This window comes from Anser cygnoides, chromosome 5 (genome assembly GCF_040182565.1).
Source record: "Anser cygnoides isolate HZ-2024a breed goose chromosome 5, Taihu_goose_T2T_genome, whole genome shotgun sequence".
Classification (NCBI taxonomy): Eukaryota; Metazoa; Chordata; class Aves; order Anseriformes; family Anatidae; genus Anser; species Anser cygnoides.
The window spans coordinates 54,805,688-54,832,430 of NC_089877.1; the positions used below are offsets into that span (position 1 = coordinate 54,805,688).

Consider the following 26,743-nt stretch of genomic DNA (forward strand, 5'->3'; position numbering starts at 1 on the left):
GGTTTTAAACATTGTTCATGCAAACTATAAAAAAAAATGTCCTTCTAGCTGCTCCTTTTTAACTTCCTTTTGACCAGTTTTCTCATGGTAATTTAGTTATACTTTAAAAAAGAAAATGTTATTGTGCTGCATTTTGCTTTCCTATAATCCAGTTCAACATACTTACATGAGAGTATATTGTGGTAAATTTGTGGCATACCGTGCATAGATTTTGTTTGTTTTATAAAAGCAAATAAAAACTAATTGCTAAAAAAAGGATTTCAGGAGGAATAACCTAATTCTGAAACAAACTCCAATCTAGATTGGAGACAAAGACAAATACTACCCCTGCTTTGTAAGGAGATAGGTTTTATAGTAGGGGATGTAAAGATCTGGTTGCTGCTCTTTGATCTCATTCTTTTACATGGGTTTGACCTTAGGAAAAGAAATGGCTCCAGCTGCCTCAAAAAAGCAGAAAGAAGTATAAAAGTCTGAAAGGGTGATGTTGACTGCAGAGCCACTGCTGCCCCTAGACAATGAGCAGAAAGAGCCACCAGTCATTCTCATAAGTTAGTCAGGAACCCAGGTGAAAGGACCAAGGTGGTTATCTCTCATCTGAGTGGTCAAAATAGCTAAATAGAATTCTTTTGAGTTGGAAAAGAGGAGTTAGCTATATTGTTTTACCTAAAACAAATCACCTGTACTAACATTTTGATTGCTGTAAAGGAGAAGAGAGGAGAGAGGAGAGGAGAGGAGAGGAGAGGAGAGGAGAGGAGAGGAGAGGAGAGGAGAGGAGAGGAGAGGAGAGGAGAGGAGAGGAGAGGAGAGGAGAGGAGAGGAGAGGAGAGGAGAGGAGAGGAGAGGAGAGGAGAGAGGAGAGGAGAGAGAGGAGAGGAGAGGAGAGGAGAGGAGAGGAGAGGAGAGGAGAGAGGAGAGGAGAGGAGAGGAGAGGAGAGGAGAGGAGAGGAGAGGAGAGGAGAGGAGAGGAGAGGAGAGGAGAGGAGAGGAGAGGAGAGGAGAGGAGAGGAGAGGAGAGGAGAGGAGAGGAGAGGAGAGGAGAGAGGAGAGGAGAGGAGAGGAGAGGAGAGAGAGAGGAGAGGAGAGGAGAGGAGAGGAGAGGAGAGAGAAAAAAAACACTTTAATATCTCTGCAACCTTTTCTGAAAAAACTCTTCCAAAATTCCCACTGATTTGTAGTTCATTGCTGCTAAAGTAAAACTACGTGGCATATCACTGTCCTGATTTGAGATTTGTCACACAGTGAATATACTGAGTTTTTATCAAGGTGCCCCTATTTTACAGACCCAAATAAACCCTCATTCTAAGTACATACTGTCCTTTGTTCATGATATATTTTCTTCTCAAGTCCTGATTTAGCAGTTTTCGAAAACATTGGCAATGAACGCCATAATAAGTGGAAATAATGCCTGAGTAAGAACTCCAAGAGCACAACTTTTTCACAAGTTATATCATATACTCATTGTGCACTGATTCTCCTCCATATAAAATGTTTCCTGACAATCTATGACATCAGGGCCAAGACTAACTTGTTTTATAGCAGCAACTGAAGCATATATTTAAAATTAAACTCAGAAGACTTGCAGGGACTGTCTGTTGGGAAGGAAAAATAGACTAAGAGGTATTTGAAGACTTCTGCAAATCCACACAACAAACATCTGTGATGAAGTAAACTCAGCAAGGAGCTTTTGCTAGTGACCTCAACAGGATCAGATATGAAGGATCTGAATCTGAATGTTCTCAGTACTTGGAAACATAAAGAGGGGAAAGACTTAGCCTATAATTCATACAATTTCAACACTGTTTAAAATATATTAGTAAATACTAAGATTTACTGCAAATTCAAGATTTTTTTTAAAATCACAATTAATTATTTATTATTAATATTATCCAGCAATTACACTGAAAAAGCTTTCCTTTAATTCTGATTAACTAACAACTTGCTATGATAGCTATTTGTTTCATACAGTCAACAAAATAATGCTACATGTACTACAGTTACTTATGATATACATCCTAGTTAAATAGGATGAAAAAAGCTTAAAGGTAATATGTATCAGTACTTGTGCGTCTAAGTAAGGCGTAGAATCAGTAAAATTTACATTACCAAACTAAACATTAACATATTTTTGAATAATATAGGCAATTTTAGACAAACTTCAATTTTTACTACTTGTTCTCTTGTGCAGTTTTTGCAGTAGAGGCACGGAGAAAAAAAATAAACAAATAACAAAAAAAAAAAATAAAACACGCTCTTTGTACTCTCCTACAAAATGGTTTTCATGGTCTCATTATATCATCTTCTCTCCAGGCTCCTTTTCATCTGCTTATAAGGTAACACAAGATCTCAAGAACCTTGTCTGCTGGTGTATGAAGAGAACTTAGATGCCCAAATGCAAACCAAAACTTTTTGCTACTAAAAAAATCTGATGATTGCCTAAACTGCCTTCACTTCACTTTCTAGATCTCAGTCAGGCTTTGATAGAGAATCAGGAGCAATAGTCTTCCAAAAAGTCCAGTCCAAATGGTACAGTCAGAACATGCCTAATGTTCTGACTAGTTTACTTTCTTCAGTTCTGCTGCTGTTTTCTTGTAAAATTAGGAAAAGTGTCCTTCAGTATTATTCTTCAGAACATTTATTCAGGTGGTGGGAAAGCTAAGAGAAAGAGGGAATCAGAAAGAATGAGAGAAATGATCAAATGTGCAAATACAGGATGGGATAATGATAAGCCAGGTAGCAATTCAGTAGAATAAGAACTAAGAATTTTTGTCTCTAACTTATACCAGAGAAAAGAGGGAATGTGATCAATGTGATTAGGTGTTGCATGTAATTCATTTTTTCTCACAAAAACACTCTGCCTCGATGGCAGCTGGTAGAACAGGACCTGAAGTCTTACCTCTGAGACTATTTTAATAGGTAATTTTATATTAAACAAATGTGTAGTTCACAAAACTAACCAGCAGAGAGCAACACTATTTAAATTTGAACTGAGTGTGATATCTTGACAAACTAATTATTACATTACTGTGCATAAGACTGTATAATGCAGTATGTTAAATGTAAGGCTGTTACATTAGTCACAGCCACTTACTGCCAATGCATTCCAATGTAATGTCTAACCCAGAAAAACATGTATGCAAATCATCTGAATACTTGCTTTTAATTTGCATGATGTTGAGGGGTTCTTCTGAGGTTATGATGTATGGCAAACTTGTAAAATTAAACACAGATGTACTTTTATTTCACACACAAAATTTAACTGCAAAGCTTTAACGGGGAATTTGCACAATGAAATTATTCCCTCTAGCCACCTGAAGCGGTCAACTAGTTCAGAATAAACTCAGCTTGCACAAGGTATATTGGGGAAATGAAAACCATGTGTTTTATCTGCAAATTTTATTCTATCTGTTGGAAGAAAAAAATTAACCATCCCCTTTATATGGCAGTGCCTGAAATATCCCAGTCTGGAATTACTCCAGCCTCTCTGTTGGTGAGGCCACTGGACAACAGCTATGAAAACAGTCTGCTCATTTCAGACTGAGGGCATTGGTGAGGCAACCTACTGAGCTCAGGTGCGCAGAGAGGTGCAGAGTGAATCTGCCCTTCAGGGAAACTGGCAGTCTTGGTAATGACATTTCTTGCCCTTGTCTCCATTTCTTCCAGCTTCCTAGAGATGTAGGGATCATCTTCAAATGAAGTCTTCATGCTGTATTAAGGGCAGAATAGCAGATTTTCCCTGACATTGGGAGACTGGCATCATGCCTATCCCAACCCATGGGGTTTTACGGGCAAATGGTAGGTCTGCTGAGGAGCAACCCCTGTGTCTCAACAATTAACATTTCCCAATTCTGCTAGTTCCATTCTCTTCCCGGGTATTGTATGTGGCAGCCATTATCTGTCTTAGAACAGTTTTCAAATTTATAGTGAGAAATACTGTAAGATGGCAGTGAATTCCCCAGCAGATATGAAGTAGACTCTGAAGGGAGAAATCCTCAACTGTCTAAGTTATATAGTATCTCTAATGAACTTTTCCCATCTCAATTATTTTTCCGCTGTGCCTCAAACAAAAGGTTATAGAAAGGGACAGTCTAACCCTTTCAATTTCTTTAGGATGAAGTTAGAATATTTTCTTTGTTCAAGTTCCAGAAAACAACAAAAAAAATGACAAAAAATGTGTTTAACCCACAATGTAGTGTTGTATATACTTAGAAAGTTAATTCAGTTATTGAGCACCTAACAGTAACATAGTACATACATTGTGATGAAGTAGAGATAGGCAAGAAACTCTGAACTTTCTATGAAAATCTTTCTGGCTTGTCAAATGAAATTATTCGGACTGTTTCCATGCAGTCTCACCCAGTAAGTATTCTTGTAATCTGTCTCGCAAAAAGGGATATTCACTGTAAATTTTAATTAAATATTGCAGAATATTTCCAGAAAGTGAATTTGAAATTAACATGAAGATTTCACAGCAGCAGACAGATCAAAGAAATTGTGCTCAGGTAGTCAGGAAAAGAAACTATAACGTGTCAAGGCAAAAAAAAATGGACAGGTTACAAATTATCAGAGTTCAAAAAAATAGTGTACAGAAGATGCAGAGGTCAAGAACAAGTTGTTTGGTTTGTTACTCAGATTAATTTCCCAAATAATCTGAAAGACTATGGTGATCTTTACAACACAAAAATATGGAAGTGATACTGAATAAATTACTTACTTCAAAAGATCCTCCAAGCTTGCCTGTACTCCCAAAGTCATTGACATGCATCACAGTGAAGAAGATGTAATGTAAAGATATAAAGGAAGAATATATGACTTTCAGCTCTTAGAGCTAGGAGGAAGTAAAACAGCACTGAAAGGATGGTAAAGATGGTAAAGATGTACCAGTTTCTCTGCATCTTTTTGTCCATTTTCTAACCTGCTTATCCTTTCATGGCTGAACACTGAAAGCTTTCTGAGCTCAGTTTCCTCTCTGATCAAAAATGTAGCTGGTGATGCTTGTGGTAAAAAGGGTGCGTGATAACGTCTAAAACATTTGCATTTGTCAAATGGCTTAAAATGCAGCTACTTGGTGAAATCTCATATAATGTCAGGAGACTTTCTATCCTGTGTATACATGACATAGAATATTTTTAAACTGGCTTTTGCTTATAACACCTTATACCATTCACTTCAATAATATCCCCAGTACACTTCCCCCATTTATTTGTAAATGCCACTGGCATTTAAGTCACCTTTGTCTGTGGATTGGGTACTCATAGGAAACACTAAAAAGCTCCAGCTGGAAACTTGAGCCTAAATGCAATGGCCCTAGAGCAGAACAGGTGTGAGAGAGCCCTCATAAAGGAAGGTCTTCTTGCAAGAGAAATTACAGGCCCCACCTGAATTGGAGGGATTAGGGGGAATAAGAGCTGAAAGAACATGATTACATCCTTAGGGGACTGTATAACAGGCGAAAGACTACTATGTCCTCTTGGAAGACTACTCAATCCCATCATATCCCTGTTCTTGCTGACACCATGGCCTGCTAGATTTGTCCTTCTCAGTAACAAGAAGGACTAAGGAAAATGCAAAATTAAATGCATTTTTTCATCTCATGCCATATCTCCTCTTATGCTTTATCCTTTAATTTTTTGTAAGAGCATTATTTGAAGTAAAGAAGCAGGCACAGGACAGGATGAGGATTCACCTCTGTGCCACATGCTGAATGTGCTTAGCATTCAGGCCTCCTACTTGGGGCCTGAACACAGCCATACACTTGCTCAGTAGCTCTGTGGTGTGTCTGCCCATAAGGTACAAATTGCTATAAGATCCAGCAGATTCAGTCTAGAGTGTATTTATTCCACCAGCACCTCTGGGGTGAGACAAACATTAAGCTCACATGAAAGCATGAGGGATGAATGCATAGCCTTTCCAGCATTATAACGTAAAGATTCCAAATATATTTTGCAGTAACATGGAGTTGCTACTAACCTGCATCATTGTGGATATCTCCTGTAACATCCAGCACAGTCAAATAGATGTGTGGCCTTGACTGGGTATAGTTGTGAACTAAGATGAACTATGCATATGATAGAGTACATGTAGTACCAGGATGTAAGAATGGGCTCCTCAGCTCCCACCATTTCACACTGGCAGACTTACTGTAGGTCCTCTTGGTATGTATATGACCCAAGAGTCAGACATTCTGGTGTACTTAGTGTAAGGCCAAATCACTGCCTTTTCAGCAGCCCAGGTCAGCTGTGCCCAGAGTGCAAGCCTAGCAGCTAAGGAGGGCAGTTCATCATGTCTGATCTCTTCTTTGCATGCTTTACCATCCAGCCTGCTATATTACCTGTGTAGCTACCTCTCTGCCTTTCCTGGCTGTATCTATCATGCAAACAGACATCTAACTATTTAGTGACCCTTGCATACATAAGAGATGCTAGGCACCAAATAAATCCACAGGAGGATTAGAGAGCTAGTCGTTTGGAATTATGACTGTTCATTTGAAGCTACAAGTTGAAGGCATTGATTTAAAAAGTGTTCTTTGTAATTGAACCAACCTTTCTTTTGTAGATTGGCTATAAGAAACCCAATAGAGTTATGAAAGCTTTCTTTGGAAAATAGCAACATCTTCAAAACCATCCCAGTGAGTACATTTCTACAAGTTACTTTAACAGAGCTACGAATCCATCATGTGCATTTTATAGAAGGACCTTTCTCTCTTATCAGGGCTGCAATCTGGTCATGGTATGTTGTGTTTTCACCTGTATTCTTTGACTGGTAGCCTAAGGATAAAAGATATTATCAATTCTGTGTGAGAAGTTCTTGAACAACAGAGAGAAAACAGCAGTTAGCAAGCTGTCTATTGTTACACTCTGCAGTCCCTTTTGAAATAGTTTAAAAAAAAAAAAAAGTTAGGTAAGCTGGAATACCATTTGCTGAACATAAATTTCTTGATGTCTGCCCACAAGGGGAAGAGAAGTCACTTTATGTATTTGTTGAACAGCAAATGTGGCATTGCAAAGCCTATGAATTACATAGTGTTCTCCCTGAAAAATAGAATTGCATAATATGTTGTTTTACTACTGCACGTAGTAAAAAATCATTCTTAGGTCCCAAAGCCAGAAAAAACAACACATGAAAGGACAAACTGACTACAAGTTCACTGCTTTGGATATAAAAAGGTATCTGGCATGATGAAGTCTTTTTTAGTCCATGTGTTTTTCATTTGAATTGGTTCATGTAAGGTTCTTTCAAGGGGAGGAAAAAAATGTGATAAATCTCCTTAGGAATAGAGCTGTGCAAGCTTGGGAAACTCGCTGGGCAAGCCAGCTTCTTTTGTCCGCCAAATTCTAGGGGCACAAGAGCCTAATGAGAGCTTAATTAAAATTGATGTGAAAAAATTAAACACTTTAAAGTATTGTTTTGGGGCTTGCAAAGCTTATGCCAGTGAAAGTCAATCATTTTGTGGCTTTGGAATTTAGTTCAATTAATATTTTTTTCTTTTCATCTGCAGTCCTCTCTTGCTATCTCTTGTCTCTCCATCTGAAAAGAAACAAACCAGGAAAAGCAGTGTTAGGAAAGAGTCTGTCTCTCTGTTTTCCTCAGTTTCCCTGAGTCCAGAGGAGAATATTTAAGTGTTCACATCAGAGTTTTGATGCATTTCCCCTTTTAGGACATTTTTCTACGTGGTCTTTTGCAGGCAAGCATGAAATCATTCTGTTTGCACTCTAAGCATATGCGCATTCACCCTACGCATCCTTGGATGAGCATGCTGCTGAGCACAAATTGATATTTTCTATCTTTCAGCAGGGGCTTTAGTTTGGGCTCCACTCTAAATGCAGTAACATGGCTTCCAGTTCAGGGCTGTCATACATCCAACTGGCTCAAATCTTGGGACAAGAAACTTGTATTCTGCCTGCAAAAGTCTATGTAGACATACTCTGATGCTCATTCATACTGGGCTTGATCTGATGCCTGCTGGAATAAATGATAGTCTTTATACTTCAGTAGGTTTTGCAATAATCTCTTTTCAATGCCCTGGATGAAGTATTTATCACTCAGAACTTCTAGGGACATCAGTGGGTCTCAGGATGCTCAATATCTAAGAAGGGTTATCTTTTGCATTTCAGTTCTGATGTCCCTTCCACACAAAAATCAACACTCTTGTTCAAATGAGTTCCCATTTTAGTGACACATTTAGTGAGCATGAGCATCCTTCATCATGTCAGTGATTCTGTTGGCACCTCTTCCTCAAGAACTTTGAACTCCAGTAAGTTCAAGGATGCAACTGGAACTTGCTTTGTTTGTAGTATTTTCCGATTAGAGCGTACTGTGCACCAGTGTACGCTGTATGTCTGAGAATCAGCGGTGTTACATCAACCGGATGAATGTGAACAGTTAGGCTTTATGAGAATAATGGTTGTTTGAAGGACAAATGGCATCAGAAATGTATTTTTTGAATAAAAGAATTTTCTCCAGCCTCTTAAAAGTAACACTGTCCATACATGCTTTAACAAGGCTTCAATGGCAGGCAAGTAATTCTCTGTTTATTTTCACATCAAACATATTTACTCAAGCTAGAACAGAAAAAATTAGCCTATCAGCAATGATTTTTTGGGGGGTTGTTGATTTTTTTCATTTGGCAAAAGAAACTAAAACAAATATAGTAAAAAAAAAATCTAGGTTTGGAAGGAAAAAAAAAAAACAACACTTCCTGGAGTGGTTAATCTTGGAAACAGAATTTTGGGACCCTTCTGTTACAACTTTGTGTGACAAACCAAGCAGAGAAACAAAACAATCTGAGTGGTGAGCCACATGATCAAGTGTTTTTTGTTTTGTTTTGTTGTTGGTTTTTTTTGTTTTTTTTTTGTTTGTTTGTGTGGTTGATTGTTGTTTTTGTTAAATTAAGTCTTTCTATGAGGTAGGCCAATGGATATCAGCTATCTCTGGACATGAACACATTTTTGTCTCAAGGGAATATTTTGGGTATTTTAGTGAACAAGTCAAGCCTCTAGACAGCACAGCAGACTCTATTTCTTGCATATCGTTCCCAGGGAAACCAAACTGAAAGCAGAACTTTCCAAAGAGGAAGCAGCCATCGCAAAACACTGACCAGCTGTAGGTGGATGTGCTTCACAGAAATTCCACTTCTGCTTTTTTTTTTTCCTTTTTTTTTTTTTCTAACAGTGAATAGATCTTTCAATCCCATTGCTCCCACAGGTGAATTTGACTGAATAATAAAGAACCTGCTTTTGCAGCTACATTCATTTTTCATTTTTATAAAGTCCACAGCAATCAGTTGAGTAAACACTAAATTCTGTCCCTGGGACTAAGAAGCATGATAATGCTTGAATAAAAAGCCCAACTGGAAACATTTGTCCAACTGAATTTTTGCAATGAAGATATTTCTTCAAGTCAAGAGCAACAAAGCAATCAAGTTCATGCATTTTAAATCCATGCATAAATTTGTTTTGTAATAATCATCTACCTCTGCAGTAAAGCTAGCTTATTACATTATATGCCCTCGTATCTGTGATATTTTCTTCTATTACTCTTATCACTACAAAGAACTTTTAAAGCCACGTAATGGCACTATTAGAGTCAACCTAGAATCTTTTGATCAAATAATCAAATTAAATATCAAAAGGCAATTAAAAATGAAAAGACTTCAGCCTACTTCTATTTTTCAGTTGAACATGATGAAAGCATCATTATTATTTTATTTCCTCCTACTTTCTCAGGTCCTGCTGTAAGACTTGAGTGATATGTATATGCTTTTACTGAAGCTGGTTTAACTTAGATCAAAGCATCATGGAAATCAAAATTTTACCACTTTCTCTCTTCAGAGATACTGTTCCATGGTTTGTTTGTGGTTTTTTTCTGACCCATTACCTTACAGAACAGCAAATTCTCAGTTTACATAACACATCCCCAAAGATATCAAAAACACCAAAAATAATTGCTATTGCACTTATATTTTTCATACCCAATCAAATTTTTCTTCATTTTCAATTAAATTATCTTATCAACAGGCAAATAGATCTTTTTCCTTTTTTATAACCATAGTATATGGTGTTCTAGCATATAATGTGAACAGTATGTTTCTGTTAGTAGTGGTAACAGTTTTGTTGTGCTTTATATACTGTGTACCTTATACAATATTCCAAAAGTTCCCGTGTCCAGAGAATTTGTGATTTAGAGAGATAGGTTGCACCAGTTGCATCTGGAGGAACTATAAGTCAGAAGAGTGGCCTTAATATTTCAGATACACTGTGACTGGAATGAATGTTACTTCTTTCGTGTGACTAGTCAGCTTCATTGGCCCCAAAGCAAACTGACCCCATAAACTGTCAAAATCGTTAGGCTGCCAAGAAGGTGTTTGCATCAGCTGACCTGAAACCAAAAGCATAGATGACTCCATTAGGAGGCTGATCTCCCTAGCCCACTGTCCCCACATAGTGTGAATGGAAAGAAATGTATTCCTTCAGAAGAATTCAAAGCAGGATGTATCCTGAGCCACTGTTTGCAGGGGCATTTTTCTCCCTTTAGTGATTTCAGGAGTCAAGGGAATCTCCTAATGTAGGTACTTAGTGGAAGGGTATTAGACAGCATAAATACTCCAGCAGTACAGAGACAGGGTACCTCCTTTGAAGGCTCAGACCATTTTTTCCATTGCGCTTCCACAATCTGTACAGCAAGAGCTGTGGCCTCTCCACACCCTTTGCATTTCTCAAAACCCAGACAGAGACTCTCCAAAGTGGTGGTGAGTTCAGACACCAAGGGAATACAGAAAAAAAAATCAGAAAAGGAAAAAAAACGGATAGATGGATAATAGATGAGTTTCAAAGCTGTGTCTGTCTGCCTTGATAGTTTAAATGTGTTTTGGTGTTGATATGTGTGTAGGAAGGAAGGAACAAAATCATTTTGAAAGAGTCTAACAGCAATAAGGTGATTGTAAGGGAACGTAATTAAAGAGATATGAGGCTGTGAGTGCTGATACAACACTGTCCCCTGAAAGGGGAAGTGGACATGCAAAGTTGCTGTCTCATGTAAGATCTTATAAACTGAAGCCAAGAATTTGACTACACAAAGAGTACATCAGCAGCCCAAGGATGCTTTTCTCCAGCAGACAAAAGCCAGACACAGTGGGGCTTGCTACACAGCTTTCTGTCACTACTACATGTCAGCTGCATTATTTCTGTCTTCATTAAATGTTATTAACTGATCATCATCACAGGATTTTCATCATGTAAAACTTTGCACTCTCAGCAAAAAGTTATTCATTGCTCATGGTATCCTAAAGGAGTAGAGCAAGACATTTGAGGCTGAAGGGACAATCATGATATCCAAGTTACTGGAACACACAGAGGAATTGTGGCAGATCCTGCCAGTGAGCTGGTGCCTTTGTGATGTGAAATGGAGCAAAAACTCCATGCTAATCCTGATGGTTCTCCTCTTTACCACCAAGATGCATAAGTGCATATAGCCAAAAATACTGAGATCACATGATTTCTTCATAGTCAAAAACCACTAGGGTTTGGGATCCAGATAAAAAGACAGCCCATCTGGACCTTAATTTGCTTTAAAGTGAAAAATAATCATTCATAATTTTTGAATTGATTTATGGCCAGAATTTTTTCAACATTGAATGCTGGTTTCAGTGTCATCTTACTTAAATAACTAAATATTTGAAATGCATCAGCAAATTACAAGTGCTGTCATTCACAACAGGTTATTCAGCTTTCCCAAGAGGTGTGACTGTCCTTTTGGCTGAGTTTACTTTCAGATACTCATTTAGGATAGATTTAATCAAATTAAATAGGTGCCACTCTTCACACATATATTTAAAATAAGCTCTTTGTTACCTGTAATGGGGGAGACACACAGCTGAGCCTTTTCTAGAGAAATTGCCTAAATTTTTCTAGTGCTTTTGTTTCTTACCTTCATTATTAAACAATGCTAATCTTTCCTCTGTAAGAGTCTAATGAGGAAATCACTCTCGTACTTCATAGACTCTGTGCTTAGGTTTAACTGATAGTAAATTAATCCTGTCTCTTGGATTACAGTTTAATTGCCTGTGACTCTCCTGTAAAATCTGATATTTTCTTTTTGTAAATAAATTTTGCTTCTCTGGAATATTATTTAGCTTTTTGAAGACACTTTGAAAACCGATGGCACTGAGAAGATGCTCTCCAGATTTCTCATCTAAACTGCTCTGTACCAAATACAGACACCTTTTAGGAAGGTCGTCTGTGCCCTGGGAAAGATTCACAATCCTTTCCTGCTCAGTTTCTTCTCCCTTTCACAGAAAGGCAAGACAGAGTCATCTGTTGGTTGCATTTTTTCCCTTCTTGCTTTGTTTGTCACTGGAGATTATCAGTAGGCCAAGAGGAGTGGTGAAGTTACTTCCCCTAGCTCACAGAAACAAAGCACCAGTTCACCCTAAGGTACAGGTTGAGTGTGATGTCCCCGCTCCAGGAAGCCAGCCACAAAACACCTGTTCAGCACATGGCCACATCAGCCCTCATGTGCTCTGTCATGCACAAAAGAGTTTCACGTGCCAGCTGGATGGGGGACACAGCACATGATGGCAATTGCAAGCTGAGTGAGAAATGCCTGGCTCTACCTTAGGTATGAAGCCTGACACAGCAGCACACTCACAGTGCCTGAATTCTGTGCTCCTATTAGAAATCTCCATCCCTTTCTTTAAGCCCATTTATTTTAGGGAACATTTGTCATGCTGGTGCAACCAGAGGGCAAGTTGTGCTCACGTAAACAAGCCCAGGGGGAAGTTTCATGCCATGTTCCCACCATACACTCTTTGTTCTGCTCCCTTCTCATCTCAGTGACAGCTGGGGCCCAGGCAAAGCTTACTATTCATGTGGAAATATGTGGTATTTTTAGCCAGATTTCCTAAGAATATGAGAATTATGAGATCATGTTCTCCATGTGACCTTCAGTGTTTGTAGGGAGGAGGGCCATCACATATATATATAGATGTACATATATATACACACACCTATATGTATACACATATATATATATATACATATATATATATGAGAGCCTGGTAAAAATATCAGTTCACAGCAATTTTTTACCCTGTTTGTCAACCTCAACCAAATCAGGCAAAAGTTTGGAGAGCTCTGAAATATCATGTCCAATGCATTCTCTGAGAGATTCTGCGAAGAGGAAAGTATAAACCATGTTAAAAGCAGCACATCTAATATGAGACATCAGAAAATCTGCAGGGTTTCTCTTCCCTCTCCCCTCCATCCATGAGACACAAATGTATAGGAAAACAAACTTCATTAGCCCTGCTACTCATTGAATTACTTTTTTTTTGGTAAGGCTCAGAGTGAACAAGGATTATCTCCCTCAACATACCTTCTAGTTTCACTTCAGTATATAAATAACATTGACAGAGAAGAACTGACTCCTGAAAGCTGTCTAATCACCAAGACAGAGGAAAAGGGTGTCAGTATGGCACCATTTCATAGGTTTTTTGCTCTCAGTTTGCCAAAGCTACACTACTATGAAGGCTTAAGGCTTACACCCTGGCTGTTGTTTTTGCTTTTTACAGCACTTTTCTTGCTGTTTTCACAATTACTGATATACTGGTGGCAGAGGGATGAACTGAAGGCACTGCTTCATCTGCAGGTCTCCATATATAGCAGGTTACCTGGCTGTACACAGGAAAGGTACTTTTTATATTTGTTATTTAAAATACAGGAGTAATGAAGGGCATCTATCAGACCTGACAGTCATCACTGACACATGCTAAATAGGTAATGCACCAAAGAACCAACAATGCTGATAATGGGTAACTGGGCAATTTAGAAAAATATTAGGACTCCCACCCCACTCAGTTTGAAGTTTTAACCTGACATCACTGCTTCTCCAATATGTTAAGAACTTGTGCCCTACCAAATGCCTAAATCTTGGTAATCTACAACTGACCTGGCAGTTAAATTAAATATTCCACTGTCTTGAAAGAAATGACCTTGCTGCATACTTATAAATTCTGTGAAATTCCATTAATGACTGTAAGCAATATGCTTAGGTTTCATGCTATGAAAAACAGACTGCAAGGCAATGGGCAATTTGATGCCTTTGTAAACTTCCTAAATTCTCTAACCCATGCTTGTTTTGCAAATCTAAATTGACCATAAATGACAAATTTATGTCAAAAAGGCATTTCTGTGTGTTTTTTTTCCCTTGTCCTTACTCTGAAATTAACTTTAAGTTTGATCAATTCACTGGTTTAATTAGCTAATAGCTACTTACAATAGTTATGAAACATCATCATGAGTTTCTATTTTAATCCACTATATTGTTTAGAAAATACTGAAAAAATGATAACTTTGTATTATGCTAGGGTTCTTCAAACAGGCTATGGAGTCTGTGAAAGATTATCAGTGAATACTGGTTTTATTTCTTGGTTCAACATGGAAAGACATAGATAATAGTTACACAACTCTTCACAAAAGAACATCACTCCAGCAGCACAAATTGACTTGGTCTTAGTACCATGCCACTCTGATTTCACAGCTTTTGGATCAGAGCTCTGGTTTATGGATCAGAAGTGGTAGTGACTCGAACCACAGGCAGAGTAAGCTGATGTTTTTCTGCAAAAGATCATGTAGAACAGGCCTAAAAATGAATGGAGCTCTTTGCTTGCCACCACCTGGACAAAGGGGAAAAGCTGGCTACAGAAACGTGATTCCTCACTGCCTGACAGTAATGTGGGGAGACTTAAATGTTACGTTGGCAAACAGCCCTTGTCTACATTGCATTGTTTGAATAGCTACCTAGCTTCACATCTTTGACACTGGTTTCAAATACACAAGTATGTTTTTTGTTTGTTTGTTTGTTTTGTGTTTTTTTTAACGAAAGGAGGAAAATGAAATGTCAAAACCTTCAGATTTTCTTTTATCTTGGATAAGCATGACTGAAAAAAAAATAGCTCTAGAAAGCTACATAGATCTGTTACAAAGGAAGATTTCTTTGTAAAAGAAAAAAACAGGGAATGTAGAGAATGCTAAAAGTGTGAAGAGTAACAGTATCAAACACGTAGATGAGAAGAGAGCATGAAAGAAAGAATATTTGTTAAGGAGAAGAGACTAAATTGTGTGGAGGTTTTATTAGAATGAGTCACAGTTGAGCAATTATGCCTTAGAGGAGTTCCTTTGATTCATGGGAAGAAGCTGGGAGGTTCCGGAAAAGAAGAAGACCAAGAATTTGTGAAGGAAAATACCAAAAGTTCAGAATTTCAAATTTAGGTGAATATGTCAAATGTTCTGATGTTTGTAGCATTCTACTGGGATGTTATCTTTCATACCAATGTGTAGACATGGATGTTCCATCCTAAAACCACTGAGGTCATTTCTCCAATACTGTATTCAGATGCTTTATACCTAGTTGATTGCTCAAAGATATTTATCTAAACTTTTCTTAAACTTTTCCAAGAAAGGATATTTCATGCTATCCTTAGTCTGCTCCTGTATTCCCTGAGTCTGTTCCTGTATTTACTTACATGTTTTGATAGGGATCACTGATGAATTGGGGGAATTGTGTTAACCAGCTGTACATCCACGTTAGATGAAAAACTGCTGGAATACGTTTTCATTTTCTTATGTCTCATCTTCAAACTTTTTATGTCTCTAAAATTGACATCACTGTCCCAAGGGCTGCAGAGGAGCTCTCTTCCTGTGGTCATTATATCCTGTTAGATAAAGCTAACAAACGCCTGGTGTTAATTATTGTTGACACTTTAAAGACACTGGTACTTTATAACTTTCTTTATTTGAGGGACTGCTGATAGAGGGAATGCAAAAATGAAACAAAATTTAGATAGACCTAAAAAAAAAAAAAAACCACAGGAAAGTAGGATTCCATCTGAAATTTGGGCAAGCATGCAGTAGTGGAATGGGAACACTCATAGCAAAATACCTGTTCCTGCTCCTTTGGGAAGTCAGACAGCAAGGTACAGCAGTGTCAAGGGAATGTTGTAAGACACGGTGTGCAGTTGCCATCCAAAACACCTGCCTTCTCCAACTGCCCTTCCCATCAATGCTTCAGATTCCCCAGAGGCAAACCTCCAAGATGCCCTGACAGGTGTAGTTAGAGATACACAGGAGAGTTAACACTGTGCCAGTAAGTAGCACAAACACAGCACCATGAGAAAATTACTGCTGAATCTCATGATCTACGCAAGTGTGGTATGCCCACCAACACCCAGGCCTGTGACATCCGTTTGTCATATTTCCAGGAAAATGTTTCCAGTCCTTTAAAGTTTCCTGCACTTATTGGAGATTTGGTTTTTGTGGCATTTATGTCCATTTACATAACTTCTGTAAATCTGTTGCTAATTGTTGTATTTGCTTCTTTATTCCATTTGTCCGATGCCCCTTGAGTGGTTTTAATAAAGTTACGTATTATGACTAAATTTTGCTGTCCGCCATCAGAGAGTCCTTTTAAGTCTCAAATAAAGGAGGTCTGTCAACTACAGCCCAAGCCTTTATTCCTTAACACGCCCAAATTGTGCATCCTGCTCACTGACATATTGGGAATCCTTCAGCATGTAGGATGAGTCTTCAGGAGGGGCTAGATAATGCTCACACTGTGCATGCTGGGAAGCCATTGCATCCACAAGGTAGTGAAAACTTCCACTCATTTGGGACATTAGTGAAGTGCTGAGACCCAGTCTTCGAGATTCGCAGAGGTAAGGCTCTCAGAATGCATTCAGCAGGTGGAGCATACCTGTACATTCTAAGAAATGTATGAGGGAGGAAAAGCAATTTATGGCTTAAGGTAGCCACTGATGGAGGATTTTACAAAGAAACTACCTTCCTGGATAGATTATTGCATAACTCAGCTACACCCAAAGATCTAATTCATAAATAATAATAATAATAATAATTGTATATGAGCATCTTTAGTGCTCATTGTTATAAAAACAATTTTACTAATGAGTGCTAGTTTTCTGTAACCAGAAATAGCTTTGTACTGAATAAGGCTATTCCAGGAAAAGCTAATCCACAAGTAGCTAATCTTTTCTGTTTCTTCATTCTCTTCTTTATGAAGCCAAATCTGCTTGGCACTGCCACAGCTGGCTTCCAAGATAAAGCTGTAAGATCTCACACAGGCATGCAATAGTCTCTGCATATTCACAGATGTCAGCAGATTTTTGGGTAATGTACGGTTCCTGCTATATTGGCTAACACTGACTTGACGATGCCATGTAGAAGAGCCCATAGTGGAGCAGGTGGATGTGGCTTGAAGGAGGCTGCAGCCCATGAAGAGACCCTTCAGGAGCAGATTCCAGGCCAGAGCTGCAGTCTGTGGGGAACCCATGTTGGAGCATTTTACTCCTGACGGAGGGACTCCATGCTATAGACCTATACGGGAGCAGTTCTTGGAGAACTGCAGCCTGTACGAAGCCCACGCAGTTTGGGAAAGACGGCAGCCTGTGGGAGGGACCCACACTGGAACAGGGGCAGAGAGTGACCATGAAGGAGAAGCAGAGAGACAACGTTGTGGACTGACCACAGCCTGTTCCCCATTCCCCTGCACCACTAGGGGTGAGGTGTTTTGCTATTAGTTTCTCGCTGGTCTAGTCTGTGAGCAACAAGGAATAAATTACATTAATCTCCCTTATGAGTTGTTTTTCCCTCTGATGGTAATTGGTGAGTGATCTCCCCGTCCTTATCTCAATTCCTGAGCTTTTTTAATCATATTTTCTCCCCCTGTTCCTTTGAGGAGAGGGAATGAGAGAAGTACAGTGGTGGTGCTGAGCTGCCCATAGGTGTTAAAGCACCTCGACAAGCTAGAGAAAATCACAGAATCACTGAATATCCTGAGTTGGAAGGGTCACACAAGGATCATCAAGTTCAACTCCTGGCTTCCCACAGGATCACCCAAAAGAACAGACACTGTGTCTGACAGCGGTATCCAAATGCTTCTTGAACTCCAGCAGGTCTGGTGCTGTGACTACTTTCCTGGGGAGCCTGTCCCAGTGCCCGACCACCCTCTGGGTGTAGAACCTTTTCCTAGCACCCAGCCTGACCCTCCCCTGTCCCAGCTCCGTGCTGTTCCCTTGGGTCCTGTCGCTGTCCCCAGAGAGCAGAGCTCAGCGCCTGCCCCTCTGCTCCCCTCGCAAGGGAGCTGCAGGCCGCCATGAGGCCTCCCCTCAGCCTTCAGTCCTCTCAGATTCAGAGGACTCATGGGAAGGCCCTGCCAGGAGCAAGGAACAAGGCATGAATATGAGGATGAAAAGTACAAGGGACAATCCCACAAAACCATGGAAGGCAGTGAAAGAAATGAAGCTCAGGTCATCTGCAGTGAAACTTTTTTTCTCTGCAGAGAAGGATGGCAGATGTTAGCAACTTTAGAGAAGTGGCTAAAAAAAAGGAGCCTGTAATGAACTTTAAGATACTTTTGCAAAGAGAGGCCTTGCAGGGTAATTTCTGTGCAACTAGGTAAATAATTTTTTGAGATACATTATGATTGCTTAGGGAAGCTTCTAACAAAAATATGAATGGAGGTATGTGGGACAAACTGATGTAATTTCTTCATTTGACTTCAGTATACAGGGAAATCACATAAAGAAGGCAGGGGAAATGGATGAAAACCTATGGGATTATAGAAGATTTCCAACAGAAAGAAATCATTCATATAATGAGAATGACAGCTAGGTATGTACTGCAACAAAAGTATGTAGTGTGTTTTGGGAACTATGTATAAGAATTTTTAAAAAGTAAAAATAAAACACTTTGGACAACAAAATGGAGCTTTGGGAGTAGCATGGGGTGAGAAACTGGTTATTATAGAATAAAACAGTGGGCTAACAGTAGTGAGTACAGAAGATGCACTGTTCAGTAAACATTTGATCAAACTGGTAAAAACAGTTGCTAGCATTTTACGTTAATGATGTGGCTTTCTGCACAAAAATGAGTGAAACAGAATGCTTTCAGATCTAAATCACGCAAAGGAAGGAGGGAATAGTCCTGTTTGAGAAGACCTTAATTTCCAAGATTGAGATTGGAGAGCAAACAACTTTCTACCAGGTGCAGTAAAAAGAACAATTTCAAGAGGCTCTAGAGAAACAAACCTACTGCTGATATGCCCATAAGAAACATATGCTGTACAGTTATCCATGCACATGCAATTTCTAAAGGGAGCTGAACATACCTTGCAGAAGGATACACAAATCTAAGCCAGTCAAAAACACTATGTAAGTATGGTACTTGGCTTCTGAGAAAGCATTTGGAGTGATTAATTAAGTGTTTTTAGGAATAGGATGGCATTTAGTAAGATGAAACACAAAAGTTGTGTGTGTAGAGACTATAGCAGTTCTGTCCCTGTAAGGGCCACATCCATCCGTGGAGTGTTTCAAGAACAGATAAAGTCCTGATTAACCTGGACTGAAATTATTGTTGACGCTGCTTTAAACAGAGTTTGGGCTACAGGTCCTAAGGTCTCTTTCAACCTGAATTATCCTCCTACATAACAAGAAGCCAATTCAACCATTGGTAGCACATCATGTGTGCTCTTTGGAAACCCAAAAGGCAGGAATGACAGTAATTTTTTGTAAATCATTCAACATTCATGAAAACATCATAAAACCTAAAATACTGAAAAGAAGTAAAAAATCAGAAACACAAGAACTCAGTAAACATTCCAAAGAGTCCAACCATTGAATCAGAAGGTCAAATTCTATCTAGATTTGCTTAAAATCTCATTCAATTACTTTTTTGTTTTTTAATATATTTAACACAGAGAAAAACATCAGATATTAGGATCCTGCAATCAGGAAAAGAGATTTGCAAGATCAGACCACGGATAAACCAGGATAGATTCAACTCTTCTCTTATTACTGTAAATTTGGACTAATGCAAACAGAAGGAAAAGAATGTCTTTAGTGCATAACCTCATTAAAACAGGTTAATGATGTTATTCTTTAAAATGCTTTCATTTGTCTTTCAGGTGATTTTTTAAGAGATGTCATTTAGCAGGTATTGTAAGAAAAATGAGAAATATCACAGATGCTGTAAGCAACATGCGATGCTTAAGCTACATGTTGAGCAAGAATATACACAAGCTGGATGAAAACTAGTGCCTCTACTTTGTGGATTCTACCACTGGTTTGACTGGCAGATACTGCTTGCATGCAGAAGCAAGAGTTTATGATTTATTCAGATTACAAAAGCATTTGAATTAGCATGAAATCAAGTAAAATTTCTTAAACACTATAGGCATTCTGAAAGGCAAGATGGGTATATAACTTATAATAGATTATCTCCATGATGATGTCTTGTTATAATGTTTTACCCCCCACTTAAAATTTAGTAGAAGTTTTGAGTTTCCTGATTATCCTGTAGTAAGTGAAATATGATGAACTGATAAACTTAAAACTCTGGGATTTATTTATATGGCAGAAAACATTGTAGTAATTATAAGCATATGTCCAATGTAGTGATCTTTGCTCAGAATAAAGAGAAAGAACGTAAGGAAAGGAAAAGGGAGAGGAGAGGAGAGGAGAGGAGAGGAGAGGAGAGGAGAGGAGAGGAGAGGAGAGGAAAGGAGAGGAGAGGAGAGGAGAGGAGAGGAGAGGAGAGGAGAGGAGAGGAGAGGAGAGGAGAGGACGAGGCGGGGCAAGGGCAAGGGCAAGGGCAAGGGCAATCAAGCCTGGCATGTTAACATATGGAAAAATAGGCAGAAAATTCATAAAGCATACTCTATTGACAGTAATGATAATGAGTATTAAAAAAATAAATTAAAAAATGAAAATTACGTAATATTTTCACTGTTCTATTGGTTGAAGAAGGAAACTGAAAACTTTTTTTTTTTTTCTTTTTTTCCACCGCCTGTTGAAAGTCAAAATTAACTGGAATCTGGACTGAAGTTCTAAGCAGAAAAATAGAAAAGTACAGAGATCAAAATATTTACCCACTGGTCATACTCTGTCCCTCTCTGATATTTTGAAGGCATATCTGAAGAGGAAGTGGGAGCTTTTTGGAGCTGACTCATTTCTGGTTTAAGATGATCAGTCAGTGATGTCAGTGACTGGCTGTGCTGCTCCATGCCAGGTACCTACCATCATGTCAATAACGCAAGCTGAAGTAACATCTGGACTTATCAAAGTAATATATTTTACTTCACAATGCTTTACTCTTACCAAATCAAAATGTGCTGGGAGGAAACATAGCCCTTTGAAGTCAGCAGGAGTTTTTGCCATGACTCTCAGTGGAACCAGGCTTTTACGCTTTCTCTTTCCCCAGTTTGTTTTTCCTTTGTTACAGTGTCACACTTTTCAGATCTGCCACCGTGTTTCTTATCATCACTCTCACTGTTATGATGAATATTCAACAGCATCTGCAGGACACTGCAGTGATACTACAAAGAAACTCTAGCCTCTCCATGAAGGAGCTTACAAGGACTTTCTACGTGTCCTGTCCCTAGCTAAGATTGTATATAATTCTTACCTTCCACAACAAATGTTCCAACGTAGCAAAAACAAGAAAAAAGAAGCTGCTACGCTTAGTGGTATACTCAGTTGTATACCATACAGTATTAATCTAGCTGGGAGGCAGGGAGTGTGTTGCTTTAAAATTAAACTATTAACCTTGCATTGGCAGGGATATCAACAACTTGTCAGGGAAGAGATGAGGGAAAACTGGAGATGAAAAAAAGAAAAAAAAAATCCAGTGTGGAATAAGAAGGACAGGAATTAAATCTTAGGCCTTATTTTTAATAAATTTCACTTGATATATATGTATGACATGGACAAAGACTGGTGTTTCTGCTGGAATTTGGTCTGTCAGGAAATGCCCAATTAGTACACAGAAAGATCCTTCAGTAGGAATGTCTTGTTTGCAGTAAATAAGATGTCACGGTCATGATAGCATCCTGTTTTTCTTTCCACTTTTTGACCTGATTCATGATGACAACAACAAAACAATAATTTGAGAATTGTCATAAATTGGGAAATGTGGATTCTTGCCCAACTTTAATGAACAAATTTCTCCGGCATTATTGCCAAAATTAACAACTTTCATAATTAGGAAGTCTGTTGTATAATTTGCTGTTGAGAGTATCTGGCATTCTATCTCTACTGAAATGGGAAGAAACAAATTTCCCTCTACAGTATATGATATGGACAAGAACTGACTGATATAAGACAGGTGACTGCGAGAGTTTCAAGCATGGCTACTATAACCAAAGGGAAAGTCTTGTGACTTTGTCAAAGCTCACATATTTCAAATCACTGGCAAGTTTTTAAGTTTATTGAGATATCCGAGCAACCTGGCTGGACTGCAGAGAGTTGGACTCTGTCTCTTAGTGAAGAATGTTTCCAGTAACTGAAAGTACATAGATTTTTTTTTAATTTCAATTAGAAAATTATTTGTTCCCATCCCTAACTGCCCCATTGGTTTTCTATGACGACAACCTTGTATCAGCACAGTAGTTCCCCTAGTTGTTAACTCTGCAGTATGACCCAGGAAGAGGTTACTCATAATTTCCCTAAACTCTGGACTCACAAAAAGCAGCTTCTGGTTGGGCCATTTGCAGCTCATTAAACCTGTACCCGGATTTAATCAATCTATTTAGGAGCTTTGAGGAGAAGATTAGTATAGAACTACACCATTAAACTTCTATTTCTCAGAAGGTTTCTTTCCTTTTCCAATTGTTTGTGTGGATCTTGACTGCTTTTAATAATAATCTATCTAAAATTTACTAATTGCCTAGTCAGTTATTTCCTTCTACTGTTTCCCCAAGATTACAGTGTGGCTAGGGCTTTTCTGTTTGTTTGCTTGCTTTTTCCTTGTGCCTAAATCCATGTCACAGACATGAGAGAAAGAATAGACTTCCTAGGTCACTATCCTGTACTAGTCTGTTGAAGGCTACCACATAATCCATTTCAGAAAGAGATCAAGCCCTGCCTTGTCACCAATTAGTTTTTTCTTATATTTATGCTGTTCCAGAGCTTCACTCCTCTGATGGTGAGACAATTCTTTTGTAATTTCAAATCTAAGTTTATAATGCAGGTTGTTGGATTTTTTGTTTTATTTTATTTTTTTACTTTTTTTTTCTAACATATTTTTAGTTGAAATTGTTTCTTTTCCCATGCTTGTATTTACTCACTCCCCTGTACGCACAAGAAAGCAACCTCTCTTATAAAACGGGACTTATTCCTCCAAGCACCCCTAATAATCCTGTTCTTCTTAGTTCTTTCCCTTTTTCATGAACAAAGCTCTCCAGAATTGAACACAGCACTCAAACTACGGTTTACACAGATGTTTTGTCAATGACTTTGGTTCTTCTCTAACTTACTGCAAATTCCCTATGCACCACTGTACATTTGCCTTCTTAGTAACTGTTTTGTATTGACAGCACGTAGTCCACTTGTACTGTACAAATGTTGCTAGGTCTTTCTCAACAACATTTCTAACTGTTAAGCTCCTGGTTGCTACCAGATATTATTATTACTATTTCTTTAGGCTATTTGGTTTCATCCCATCTCTGCAGGTCCTCAAGGTCCTCTTACTCTTTAATGTGATACTATGCCACATTAGTGATACCTCAGCTTCAGATTATTAGGATATATATATTTTTTTAACATATACCTAATATTTGTCCACATAGAGCATCCAAATGGGCACCTTTAAACAAGATCAAACTGTTGTCAATTTAACTCCATCTGTGACTCCTGCCTCTTTAATCCTTAACTTTTCATATGTAACTTCTGTGGCCTCTCTGTAAACCAGCTTCTTAACTGCCTTATAATTCCTGCACAGATGCTTAAACACAAGGTAGGATAGAGAAGATGCAGATAAACTAAATCTGGTAGATAATACAATAAAATATTAGATTACTTTAGCACTGGGTAAACTTAAAGTTCCATTTTCTATATTTTTCTATTTGTTACCATCTCTTTCAAGACCAAAGCCAAATCAAAACAGTGAATCTTCTTAGGCTGAGAAGCCCATTGATGCCAGTACACTTTTGAAAACTAAATTCATCTGAAGCTGTACTGTGCCACTGAAATGTAATGGACCATTCAGAACTTAAGCCCCTTTACATCTGCAAAGTGTAGGTATACAATTAGGTACTTCACAGGGGAAGATGGTGACAGATACCAAAGTAAAAAATTGAAAGCAAAAAAACTCTGCTTGGCTGCTGGATAATCCTGTAAGTAACTCAAGTTAAACACCAATTCAATAACATGCCAGAGAAGATTTTGAAGCTGCAAATATAATTCATGACACCCTGTTCCCAAGAAAGACCTGTCAGCATTGCAATGCAAAGGCTAATGGTGCCTTGTATCAGCTCTCTGGTGGAATGAACCAGAACTTCTTTTCTATTCAGTTTCATCTCCTTATATTTTTAACATAAAACTTTCATAGGTAGCATAATGCCATCATTAATTTCAATACTTAATTTCAAAATACATCTTACATGGACCTTTTTGTGGTGTTTGTTGTTGTTGTTGTTGTTTGTTTTTTTTGGGGGGGGTGGTTAGGGTATGGCTAATGTGAATTTTCCTCCATTGTACATGTTATGTTGCTAAGTGACATTTGGCAATGAATATTGCATGTTGCTCTTGTTTCTCTGAGCCAGCAGCATTTTGTTACTATATTCCAGATGTCAGGGTAGTGAGATGTCATCCCTACAAGGATCTGCATTTGAACTGGAAGAGAATGAATGACTGGCAGTGTCTTCAACAGCTTTCTTGGTATCAAAACTGTGATATATTATTAGTTATAAAACTCACTTTTTTGGCAGCTTCTGAATAGAATTTGTCAAAGCCTTTAAGATGTTTTATATGTTTTGAATAATGGAACCAATTCAAATCTACTTTTAAAAGACACATATTTTCTGAAATAAACAAAAAGAGAATCTTCTCTGTCCTGTTTTTTAAACTTCCTCTTTTCTGTATGAAAAAAAATAATATAAAATTAGAAATTCATAAAAGACATGCACACACTGCAACACAAACAATGTTTTGAAGAAGGCTTATATTTCATAACCATATGCTGAAAATAACTAAGTAGGTAGATATTTTGGTCTGTCAAATGTTATATATTATAACTATCTCATACTGTGAATATTGTTCCTTATCCAGATACAAAGTATTCCATTTTTCCAGCTGTTAAGTGGCTTGGGCCATATAATATATCTTGTGCAATTAATAACTTTTTTAATATATTAAAAAAAATAAAATAAACATGCCTAAAGCCCTGAGATCCAGTGTGTATGCTGTGATTTTAAAAATACTTTTGTGCCAACATCATGACATAAAAAGTAAATCAAATAGATGTCCTTTTACATTGATCTTTTTTTGCATTACAGCTATGGAACTACCACAACCTGAATAAAAACAGCCAAGTAGACCCTGAATAAAAGCAGACCAAGTGATGAAAGTGTTACTCAAGAATCTTGAGTCCTCGGTCATATCCTCATACAGGAAGTGAAAAGAATTTCAAAAAAATGCCATCCTGCATATACTTGGAATAGGTCACTTCAACCTGCTGACTCCCTCTGTTATGCACTGGCAATGCAGTCTCCTTGCTCTTCAAGTCTTCATGAATACTGTTCTTCAGTCTTTCGCGGGAGGTGCAGCTTCCCTTAGGCTTTCTCATGCTGTCCTCCCAGTGCAGATATTTCATTATTTAATGCCTGTGCCATCCACAAGCATGTTACAGGTGTCAAACCTTCAGGTGAACTTTAGGTTTGATGCAAGAGTCAGGACAATCAGACAAGTCCCCACAAAGTTTTCAGGACTTCAAAATCCAAAATGTGTGCTTAGCTTGGCACCTAAAGAGCAGGTCTTGTGAATTTCATCTTATAGATCATGGGCATGAAGTTGATTATATGAATATGTCACTTTTGCCAGATTCTGGCCCCTTTGCTGTAAACTAGCTGAGAATACATAACTGGGTGGAAACGGCTTCATGCCAAATGCATCAGGGAGTCTTCTTTTGCTTTGTGTTGCATCTAGATCTGTAACAGATGACAAACATATCCATATCTCTTTGATCACTACAAAAACAATTGTATTTGTTTAAAATCTATTACTGGGCAATAAAAGAGTATTTTAAATGTACTCAGTCCAAAAACTTATCAGGAGGGAAAGTGGAATGAACCATTTATTTCATGCTCTTTTGCTATAAAAAGTCATGTTTCTGGAGAGAAACTGTGCTTAAGAGAGCAGGAAGGTACATAAATTGACCAATTTAGTAGCACTGGTCAGGTTAGGGATGCAGTAAGAAATTCTTACTTTCCTGATTTAGTAAGAGATTAAATGTTCTGTTTTCCTGGAAAAGCAACAACATAATTAAGTGAAGAGAATACAAATTAATGGTTTAAGAAAAGAAAGGGAAGAAAAAGGATTTATTTTTGAAACTGTGCAACTATGCTTGCAAACCAAATTACTTTTTTAATATTTTTTTAATTTTTATTTTATTTAAATAAGTAATTTTAAGGGATTGATATCGTGTAGCTCACTATAGAGAACCTGTCATAATTTGTCCAGGTGTTACAATGTAAAGGGTCAGGCTGTGAGATGTTGGCAACAGCTGTAAGCTTACTTTTCTAACAAACCACAGTGAAAGTCACTAGTCAATGTCTTCTCCTTCTTCTTGTGCACAGATGTGAAAATCCTGGAGCCTCTTGTGAAAAGCCTGATTCCTTTTCTCCAACTGTGGAGATTCTCACTTTCTGCTAACTAAACTCAACAGTTTAGTTACTGGCATCAGCC

The 26,743-nt window shown here is 38.1% G+C and overlaps 1 long non-coding RNA gene across 1 annotated transcript in view; it reads right to left on the reverse strand.

Annotated features, from left to right (window-relative positions):
- Nucleotides 1–1,108: 1,108 nt before the first annotated feature.
- The window catches only part of LOC106047813 (uncharacterized), a 207,266-nt gene continuing 181,631 nt past the window's right edge, over nt 1,109–26,743 (reverse strand). Inside the window, exons 15-17 of the long non-coding RNA XR_010832008.1 lie at nt 15,934–16,091; nt 15,518–15,719; nt 1,109–7,524 (exon numbers count right to left, since the gene is read on the reverse strand). This is a non-coding gene — a long non-coding RNA (uncharacterized lncRNA). The remainder of the gene's footprint in view (nt 7,525–15,517; nt 15,720–15,933; nt 16,092–26,743) is intronic.